The following is a 12,118-nucleotide window of genomic DNA, read 5'->3' as shown; positions in this document are numbered from 1 at the left end:
GTTACATCTAAATTAAAAACGCTTTTTTAATCTTCCCCAGAGCTTTCGGTCCGGAGTAAGAGCGCCAAATTGCATGGAAAAAGAGTCTTCGTATTAAAAATTAGAAATTAGATCACACAATTTAGAGAAATATTAAAAGACCGTCCCCATTGATAGTTTCTGATAGTGATGATTTATATTATTGTAAATATAAAACAAACGATCCTCCAGAAATAAAAAAAAACATAGTTTAGTCGACCACTGAAGAAGGTTCATATCCGGACCGAAAGCTCTGAGGAATCATACACTAATCACGCCATTCCAAACATCCAACAGAATAAACAATTGATGGTATTCTTTTCGTTCAGAATAACGAATTAACAATTGGGATAGGACCTTGGTCCTAAATAGACTCAGTCTGGTCCTATTTTTAGCCTGTAAAATTTGGCAGCAAAGATTTATCACAGAATTCAGAATCTTGCTTTTGGGTAGACCGCGAACATCCTCCTGAAGTGAAGAAAGGTTGACAGGCATAGGTTGTTAACCTTGGTGTCCTAGGTCCGCGACCGCGATATCGATAAGCGGAAAAATATCAAGATTTATCCAAAACTGTCACATACTAAGGATGTCTGATTAGATTTTCTGCACCTAATCTTGTATTGACAAATCTTACAGACTAAATATTCTCGAGGATCAGCTTGAGTCTAATTAGGCCCTTGCTGTAGATGTAGGAAGAAAAGATATAGACAAAAGGATTTAAGGAATTAAGTGATCTTGGGAAGTTTGGCAAGAAAATGCCTATGATTGAATACTCGAATTCAATATCGGAAAATTGATAGTCATCCTTATTTTTTTCAGGATAACGAATTAAGAATTAAGCACTGATATTTTAAATGGGCCATGAGGAAGGTATGTTGACAAAGGATTTAGGATGATCACAAGGGATCATTGAATAAGGTGATCTTGAGTAAAGCTGTCTACACATTAGACAAATTATTGAAATAATAGCATTTCAAAGTGGCATTGAAAAGAAACTTCAATATTAAAGCCAATATTGAAACCAATATTTCAATAATTGCCTAAACACTGAACAAATTGACTTCAATATTAAAACTTCAATATTAAAAACACCAGTCTAGTCAGGGATTCACACATCTCCTGAGATTTTCTTCCGTATTATGTCAAGAACACCCAAAAATACCCAAGTTGGTCAGAAGATTTCTCCAGCTTTCTCCAGGAAATCTGGGATTTCCTGGGATTTTCTTGTTCATTATGCCCAAAGCACTTCAGATACATTCTGTGGTCAGAGGATTCCTGGAGCTTCCTCCAGGAAATCCCAGAAGTTCTGAGATTTCTGTAGGAAGTAGGTGATTAGTGCTGACCAAGTTGAGTACTTGAGGAGATTGAACAAAATATATAACCAAATTCCAAGAATCTGGGATTTTCTGGAGGAAGCAGGAGAGATGTGTCTTGATTTGGATTTTGGAAAATCCGGCAGTTCTGTGATGTTCTGAAGGAAGAAGATTCCTGACCATTAAAAAAATATTGTTCATTATTGGGTCACCGGTGACCCAAAAATGAACACTGAAGAAATCCGAAAAGTTAAAATAACATTTCTGAAATGTTAATTTTACCCTTCAGTATTGATCCGAAATCGGTGTAAATATTACACTTTTTTGGTGCATTATGGGTTAAAGTTACCCTTTTTTCATGTTGATTTTACCCTCAAAAGGTGTAAAATTAACATTAAAAAATGTTGATATATTTTTACACCTGAAAAGTGTTAAAGTTATGACGAAAAAAAGTTAATCGTAGCCTCCTTTTCTCTCAGGGAAATTTGAAGGGTTAGTAAGTGATCCTTCCGATCCTTCTGAATCCCTCCAGTCCTTCCCTACTATCGCAGTTTTACATCCGTGTTTCAAGCCTTAATCTGAAATGATCCTCGTGAGGTATTCTGCAGATGGCATAGTGTGTGGCAATGACAACGATGATGGTCGCTCCCACATTTCGCAGTTATTACACATTTGCAATAAAATGTGGAATGCAGCTCGGAATTCATTCGCACTCCGCACAATTCCTTCCCCCAGAACCACCAAGCCAGGTGAATCTCCCGCGTCGAGAGATCACTGGCTGCGTCCGAGACAATGAGGCAAAAATTCCACCTCAATCGCGACTCATGAATTAGCATATGAGGTGGGATATCTAAACATGAGGCTCTTTTTTTCTCTTTCGCTGCAAGATCACACTGATTAACTATTTTTTTACATGGACCTCCTCTTGCTTGGGCAACAATGTTACTGCTGGATTCTAGTAGTTCAACTTTGTTTTTTTTTATCCAACAAAGCACGGTCTCGTGAGAAGCCAAACTGTCTGCTTAGGCCTCTCATTTTGTCACTCCATCGCGGATAATAATTTTGAGATACTTCTCAGGTATGCTGTTTTTCTGGCCTAAGCGACTTGGCTTGAGAATTGCAGATGGAACAATACGTGGAATCTTCCATCACGTGTAGACGATCTGTCGATGTAACAATTATTTATGCGAGTGGAAGTAACAATAATGCGGATCATAGAGGTGTTAAAGTGGCAAAAAGAGATGAATTGTGCTAAATCACTAACTCTCTTTTCCCACCTGCTTCCAAGTAGCTTCTTGTCCATCTTCCGCATGAGATATTTTTATTGGCGGGATTTGGGTCGGGAGAGCTCATACGTAGTCCCGGCTATCAATAATTCTACGCACGAATTATCCGCATTAGGGATAATCTCAAGGATCAGACCGACTTAAGTGCAATGGAAGACCGTAATTTCGGTTGAACCGCCTTAATGATCGCGCTACCCTACTCCCTTAATCCCCTATTCTACTCAGGATTAAAGTGTTACCCTCCCGAAGTATACGTTTAATGTGAAAAACCCTTTCTTTTACTGATTTTTGCTCGCTAAACCTATAAAAATCAATAAATTATGTTTTCTAGGGTAAAAATAGACCTGTTTCTTGAATCTAAGATAACAATTCTTTACTTTAATTAACAATTAACAGCATATAGTGTTGTAGAATTGTTAATTGAAGAGTTTTTCATATATTTTTGTTGTACAGTAATGTGCAAAAGTAGCACATTTTGCAATTAAATGAATTACAAATTGGATTAAAGTGCGTGTGTAATATTTTTATATATGGAGTGTTCATAATCTGATCCAAAGAATTTATAATTAGTGTCTCTTTTGTTCATTTTTGCATCCAGAAAACAAAGAATGGGTATTCTAATTTCGTGGTAATTTCTAAAGTGAATGTGCAGCCCAAATATTAAATATCAATAAAAGAAAATTAAAATATAGGGGAAAGTGCTCCTCCTTCGAACGTTCATGCCTTCGAATAATGTGAATTTCTTTTGTTTTTCGTAAAAGATTTACACTAAATTATCACGGAATTATCAACAATTGATGTTAAGCCAACTAACATTTAATAGAAATGTGCAAGTCTCTTAGGAAAACTAAAGGAAAATTCACATTATTCGAAGGCATGAACGTTCGAAGGGAGAGTACTGTCCCCTACGCATGCCAAGGTAGCCATCAAATAGAGTTTCCTGTAGGGGGATTCTGTAACAGTATGACAATGTCATAGGACAAATTTTCGTTGAAAATTCGGGAGTAGAACAACAATTAAACCCCAGTGACCATCAAATGGCCATTACTAGGAGCTCTATGAAGCTCTTAGTAGGTGATATGAAACTGATTTTGATTAATTTTACAAATTTATTACATAACAATTTTTTAATTTGTCATATGACATTGTCATACTGTTACAAAATTCCGCTTCTGATGAAATGATATTAATAAAGATTTCTATTAGTATTTTCTCAATGAATAAGAATCTTTAATACATTTCTTTGTTTTTTCTGATAGGGTGAAAACTAAAACAGAAAGACATATTGAGAAGCGCATTTGAAGAAATTTATCATATTTATTTAAAAAAAATTATGATCGAACGAAATAGTATGGCCATTACGCTTTGTGAAGGTAGGGATAATATACGACAGGCATCTCACTTGCTTTCGTTTGTTAAATGAATTAATTTACCTTCATTTAATCACAACTAAAATTAGTCATTATGCTCTTCCTCAAAACAACATTAGTACAATATTTAGAATATACCTGAGATTTAGTACAACAAGTACTAAAAGTGTTGTCAATTTTAAATCAAACAATGTTATTATTTCTTTTATTAGATTTATAAATTTTGCCTCTTCCTAAAAGAAAAACTAAATTATAACTTCTTTGAGATTTATCTGAATAAATTTAAGTTTAGTACTAAACTTGTGATATTTCAATTTCTTTGTAAAAAGGCTGAAACATAGTGGAATTTGTAAATAAGGAATTCTTCATTCTTATTATTTATTATGCAGTTATGTATTCGACGATTTCACTTAAAATAGTGAAAATAAATTGACTTAGTAGAATTATGTTCATTTACTAAAGATGTAACAACTCCATAAAATTTAGGTACTCGTCATTGGAAATTTCATCGCATTTAGAGTTTATGCAAAATGTTTAAATAAACCTTTGCATATCATTTCAGTTGTGCCACAGACTGGTGATATGTTTCTATCCATTCCGGAGTTTTAGTACAGAAAGTCAGGCTTTTACGATATGCATATTCAAATTTGGAATACTGTAAATTGATAGGAGTAACACGATTCTGTTTTTATTTTATCATTTTTATTATTAAAATTCTTTTATTGTCAATTTTTACCAGAATTTGTTTTAGTACATTCATGTGCTAATTCTCTAAAAATTCTATTATGGTAATATTACACTGAAATATAGAAAATAAATAAAATAATCTAAAATAGGGCGCTTCCCTTCATTTTTTGCTATTATTTCTTCATAGGAAACATGCGTCTTTTTCTCATGATCTGTACTAAATCCAACCATTAAAAACAACCAACAAATAACTTGATAAATTTGGATCTCTTTTAGTTTAGATCCCCCGCAATTTATAGGCTGAGATGAATCCCGACGTAGAAAATTACCTGAGATTCTCTATTTTAGAACATATTTGAAATTTAGTACAAAAATGAATCTTTTCTTGTTTTAGTACAGATCCCCCGAAATTTATCAGAATCTTTAGGCTGAGATGAATTCCAACGTAGAAAAATATCTGAGATTCTCTATTTTAGAACATATTTGAAATTTAGTACAAAAATTAATCTTTTCCTGTTTTAGTACAGATCCCCCGCAACTTATCAGAATCTTTAGGCTGAGCTGAATTCCGACGTAGAAAATTAGCTAAGATTCTCTATTTTAGAACATATTTGTAATTTAGTACAAAAATTAATCTTTTACTGTTTTAGTACAGATCCCTCGAAATTTATCAGAATCTTTAGGCTGAGATGAATCCCGACGTAGAAAATTACCTGAGATTCTCTATTTTAGAAAATATTTGAAATTTAGTACAAAAATTAATCTTGCCCTTAAACGTACACATACGACAGCTTCATAATGTAAGGGTTTAGAGACTTAAAAAATAATCATATTCTTGACAGAAACAGCTATTTCTTTCGCTATCAACTTTAGAACTCACATGTACTAAATAAAATTAATTTAAAGGTAATTGTCGAAATTATAGATAGCTTCATCAGTCGCTTTTAAAGCGTCTGAGAATCACTCTGTGGGCTAAGATGACACTTAAAACAATATTGCACCTCTTCTCTGGAAAATTTAGTACCTATTACATATTCATGGCTTCTGAGAAAATATTCATGAGCGAGACATCTTATTTAAAGTGATTTACAAATTAAAGAATTGACACAATTTTTGACATTTTTCAGGAGTGTTGTTCTCAGTCTTTTGAATATTTAAATGCTTTAGGGGGGACATAAAATAGTTTTAGAGCATAAACAGTCATAAACATTGGCAGATTAGCATAACAAAGACGATTGAGGAATTTTGCCATGCAGTGGAGTCGCCTGGCGATTTGTTTGTCCCTTGGTATTGTGGAATTTGAACTGAAATGCAGTGCGAAAGAGTCAATCATACAAAAGGTAGTAATTACCGTTTGATTCGATGACTATAACAGCATTAGAACATAAATCATAGAATTTTCTGCCACCTGACCAGGTGCTTTTTGCTCGATGTCTGAAGTGGCTTGGTCTGGATGGTGGATTGCAGATGAGGCATCTTGTGTCAGCAATCAATCCCCATTTTTGCACTGGCGAGAAGAAGACTCACCCAACGACTTGTGCAACTATGTTTTTTTTTGTCTGGGGACAAGATACACGCAGCGTAAAATGTTCTTTGGATAAGATGGTGACATTGTGGAGAATTGGCACTGACCAAAGAGCCAGAGCAAAAATGTTCATCTGTGGACGTGCGAGTGCATCAAAATCGGAAATAGCAAGTGTTTCAGATTATGATGGGTCGCCTCTTGTCTTCGATGGGTGGCAAGAACGGTTTTTCTCAATCTCCAGAGATGGACAGATGACTGTCCTTTTATCACTTCGCACTGTGACCAAGTCTCTCACCAGCGCACAAGAAATATGCCACGGACAGAGGATGGGACATTGAAAAACGCACAAGAGATGCAGGGAAGAGTGGGGCAGTTTCGCATGCATATACATTGTGCAGAGCTTTCGACTTTGACTATTCTTCTAAAAGATCAATCGTAACCAAAACTTACAATACCTTGCGAATAATCTTTAAAATCCTATATTAAGATGAATAATTTCCACAAAATTGATAGTGCATGAAACTGCCCCAAAATTTGACAATTCTTTACAAAAATGGACATATGATAAATGATGATAAAAAATTCTTGTAAAAATAAAAAAAATTATGAAAATAAAGAAGTGTAAAATGAAAAACCGTACCAAAGTAAACATTTGAGTAGAGTTATGCCCCTGTAATTTTGAACTGATCATGGTTTCGTTAAAAACTTGGTTAACCCTTTAAGGACGATTGGGTCACGCGTGACCCATAGAGAAAATAATTTTTCCTGACTACCTGAAGTTATTTCTTTCTAATGTTTGTACATAATCACGAAGTAGAAAGATGTAGGAATCTAGGATATTTTTTGCAAATCTTCAGCTATTTGCTATATAAAAAATATTTGAGCTCAAAAATAACGAATTTTAATATTTTTAATATTTCTAATTTTTTTTAAGCAAAAACCTCTTGGGACTAGAAACTATAATAACTATACATAATATTTCTCAACAAAGTAGAAATTATAGTTTATTGGTATTTTCAGGAAAGCTTCATAATTTTCATGGGTCATATATGACCCAATCGTCCATAAAGGTAAAAAAAACACCGAATCTGTCTCTAGTGGATTTTCGAAGATTTGAGGTTAGACTGTTTCATGTTTTTGTTTATGTGTCCGCAAAATAGTTAATTATTCGTGTAATATTGTGTGATATGTCAATTAGCTGAGATTTCCCAGTGAAATACTGACTGAAGAAGGTAATATTTTGATAATTTATAAAATACTTCTGCGTATATGTTGTAAATTCATAACTTTTTACTCTTGCAGATGACTTCAAAAATGGAAAAAAAATTTCATGATCAATGAACCCGAAATTATCCACATATTATGCCCGAAAGATAGCGATGATGCTGACAATCTTCTCCTGAACGAAAGCGACATAATATATTTGGAACAAGACGTGGATGAAGTGGACTTTGAAGTATTCATCGAAAACGCATAACTCCGGAAGAACTCCCAGATCCACAGCAATGTGCAACTGTACGTCTTAAATTCCAGAGACAAGCAACATTGCATCTACCCATTACCATCAAACATGTTTCGAAGAAAACTGAGGTGCACATGGTGCTATCAGAAAAAAGGATTATAAGGCCAATTGTATTTGTGAGGCATGTGACATTTATCTCTGTGTTTCCTTACCAGTATGCGAAATTTGTTTCGATGAATATCATAAAAATTAAAAATGAAGTAAACAATAATACATTTTTTCATTAAAAATTATTGTTTTTGTGTACCAGTCTTCAAGATTCTTTGAGACCAAAAATTTAATGAGATTTTTTAATTTAATTTTTGATCGTTTTAATTTTTACTCGTACTCTAAATACTTGTTTTTTATTATTACAAATATATTCAAGTTATTTATCCTTCAAAACTAACAGAGCAAACGAGTAAACTAGTCGTCTGGAAAATTAAGGCTTTTTTACCTTTATGGACGATTGGGTCATATATGACCCATAGTTTTCCAGGATTCCTAGGGATGGGAAAATTTCTTTTTAACCATAAATCTCTTATTTAGACTAAAATATCGAGGGAAACTTGATTTCATTGAATTTCGCTCAGCGGAAAGCTTCTCGTTCTTAAAGGGTTAAAAGCTAAATATTTTTGCATAGTATCTCTGTTCAGTAAGAATTCCCTGGAAAAAATGTAAGGGTTCTCCGGGTTCCCTGAAAAATATATGGATTACCCGGGTCCCCTTAAGAAAAATATGGGTTTCCTGGGTTCTCTAAACAAATGTATAGGTTTCCCGGGTTCCCTGTGCGTTCTGCGTGAGTACCTTAAAAATGTATTAGTTCCCTGGGTTCCCTAAAAAAAAAGTTGTGGGTTCCCTGGGTTCTGTAAAGAAATTAATGGGTTCCCCGAGTTTCCTGAGTTCCCTTTGAAATTCTGAAAAATGTATGGGTTCCCTAGTATGGGTTCCCTGTGCGTTCCCCGTGAGTAGCTTAAAAAATGTATGAGTTTCTGGGTTCCATACAGAAATGTGTGGGTTCCCCGGGTTTCCCGAGTTCCCTTTCCCTTTGGGTTCCCTGGAAAATGTATGGTTTGGGTTCTCCAGGTTCCCTGAGGGTTCTCCAGGTCGCCTGTGCGTTCCTCGTGAGTGCCCTAAGAAAATGTATGAGTTCCTTGGGTTCCCTAAAAAAAAAGTTGTGGGTTCCTTGGGTTCCGTAAAGAAATGAATGAGTTTCCCGAGTTCCCTTTCGGTTCCCTGAAAAATGTATGGATCGGGTTCTCCGGGTTCCCTTAGGGTTCTCCGGAAGCTCAGAAAAAATGTATAGGTTCCCTGTACGTTAACCGTAAGTACCTTAAAAAACTCTAGGAGTTCCCTGGGTTCCCTAAAGAAATTTGTGGGTGCTCTCTGTTCCGTAAAGAAATGTATGGACTCCCTAGGTTTTCCGAGTTTCCTTTGGGTTCCTTGAAAAATCTATGGGTTGGGTACTCCTTGTCTCCTGAGGATTCCCCGGGAGTTCTCTGAAAAAAATGTATGAGTTCCCTGGGTTCCCCGATTTCCCTATGGGTCCCCTGAAAATTGTATGGGTTCGGTTCCCCGGGTACCGTAGATTCCCCGTGAGTTAAAAAAAATTACAGGTTATCTGGGTTACCTGAAGAATTGTATGGGTAACCTAAGTTCTCTAAAGCAATGTATGGATTCCCCGAGTTCTCCGGAAGTTCGCTAAAAAATGAAAAGGGTTCCCCTGGGTTCCCTGGTTTCCCTGAAGAAAAGTACGGGTTGCCCGGGTTCCTCGAGTTCTCTGTGAGTTCCCTGAAAAATGTATGGGTTACCTGCGTTTCTCCTGGGTTCCTAATGGATCCCCATGGCCACCTTGGCCCGGTTGACATGAGTTCCCCGAAATGAGTTATCCTTGGAAATAAATATATTATTCCAAACGTCAGCCGTCTCACTTATAGAGCGTACGACCTATTACACAATTGTTAACCTAATGAACGATCCAGGCTACCAGGCTACCAATCCTAAGTCTTCATTGCTATAAAACGCCAAAACCCTCACCCCGAAGCAGTTTAAAAATAGGCAATAAATGTAGAAAGCTCCGGCAGTTACGAATGTATAATATTTAAATACAAAATAATGTCTAGGGCCAGCGCCCTCTAGCAGGATCACATCAATCATGATTAGAACCTAATTTTTCAATGGTTTCTTTTAATTTTCTCTTATCAATTCCTAGACTAAGAAGATGAAAAAGGGATCGGAATCCAATTCACTGTACTAGATCTCCCCGCTCTCCTCTACACAAAACAGGCGCAAGAAAGACAACAACAACAACAAAAAAAGATGAAACTCCGGGAGTTTGCAGAACACGTTTTCGAGAAATTCTCTTGAAAGTTTTCTTCATATGGATGACACAGTGCATAGAAGGAGAATAACAGGAATTATAGATTTTATTATTGTAAACCACAACTCTCTCAATGTATCAATTCCAGCTATTGAGTCAATATATTAATTGTCTGTGGAAATTAAGTCATAAGAATACAAAACCAGTGAATTTCATTTGACTTGTTGCTCCATCATGTGTATCAAAATTACCTTCTTGCAAAGTGGACTATTTCATTAGGCCTCCATCTAACTTCTCCATTCGCACTTCCAACAGATAAAATTCTCTCTTATTTAACTCAACTAACACCGCAAATCCCATTAAAAAAGCCAACCTTCTCTCACACACCACAAAGTCTGATTTTTTTTTGGACGATGAAAAATGAAACGGATTAATTGTCCAACGTGATTAATTTTTGGTAGCAATTTCATTAATAAAAATTCCAGTGAAAATGTGCTGAAAAGTAACAGATGTTTATCGGCGAAACAGATGCAACTTCCATGGATCTTAATTCTCTATTGAATTAACCTGAAGAAGCTAAGACAAATTTTTCAGTGAGAAGTTTGAGAAATTTATTCAGAAAGACTTTGAGGTCTTTGAATGTTAATTGCTCGGTGTACTAACAGAAATTTTGAATAAATAAATACGCAAAAGGTATTTTTTAACTGACACGGTAATTGAAAATTTCAAAATTACTTTCAGGATTTCAGGCTTCGCACGTACTCTGGGTTCGAACAACTCTTTTTCCCATGTTTCTTTAATGAAACTGACCCTGACCTGATATCTCACATCATGTGACCTTTATTTCATTAAAAAAAAAACTTCGGACAAGGAATATTCGAGAAACGTAAATCAAGGACGAATTTTACCGAATTATAACCGATTGGGACCGATACAATAGGGCTGAAAATTTCAAGACCTTTCCAAAAAATCCGAATCCAATTTTTAACATTTTCAGTTTGAAACTTTGAGGTTTTCCCACCCAAGGAGCATTTATCGCTATAAATGAGTAGAAATGTCTGACATCTATACGAAAACGATGGCGAAAACTTTACAAATTTCTTCTATATAACCGCATAAAAGAGGTCCATATTTGAGTGAATGGGGGAATTTTTACATCCTAAATATAACATATATTTATTTTAAGATATAATCACGGCATTATGTTCGGTAAAATGTATCGATTATGACTGAATAAAATATAATCACTCTGTAATATCAATATTATAACTATCGAATGAAGAACTGTCATTTCTTTTCCATTTTTTTTAAGACTTTCTCAAATATTTTTCTCGAATAATTACTATTTATCTTCACCAATTCAGTCAGATTTAAAGAGCCTCGTGCACTTTTATCGTGTATGAAAGTTTAATGCCACGACCGTTTTCCGTGAGAGGACAGGAATTTAGTGAATAAAATTGCATTCCCGACATAAAATTCGCAGGGGAAAGTTGTAAAATTAAAGAAAGTAAAATTGAATGAATTTTCCACCCTTTTCATCATATTATTTAAAAAGTTTATAAATTTTAGATTTTAACTGTGCTAGTTAACAGAATATATCGCTTTAAACACAAATCTAGACAGTTATCGGCACATATCAATGTTTTTTGCACTATTTTTATTTTAAATTGTGTTTGGTGAAACCTAATTAATGTAATTTTTTACGCCATAAACCTTTTTTATTCTAATAAAATAAAATAAAGACATTATAACCCGAATAAGTACGAAATATAGAAGAAAACACGTCTTTACATATTTTTGTTATTATATTCACAATATGTCCTACAATGTATACAAAATATGGATTTTTTATAACAATTATATCACTACACTACACAATAGATAATTTTAAAAACACTGTAAATTATGCGTTTCATGAACTTTTTATGCATTCTGGGCACTCTTTCTGCAATTTTTTTTCACGTAAAATGATCAGGAAGCTGTCCTAATGCTTGTATTTTCGATATACAGCAATTAAAGAAAGAAAATGTTAGCTCTCACAAAGTATTAATTCACTATTTTTCCATCAATTACACTTACTTTGTCGAATTTAATCCCT

This window comes from Phlebotomus papatasi, chromosome 3, assembly GCF_024763615.1.
Source record: "Phlebotomus papatasi isolate M1 chromosome 3, Ppap_2.1, whole genome shotgun sequence".
Taxonomy (NCBI): Eukaryota; Metazoa; Arthropoda; class Insecta; order Diptera; family Psychodidae; genus Phlebotomus; species Phlebotomus papatasi.
Note: the sequence above shows the minus strand (reverse complement) of the source record.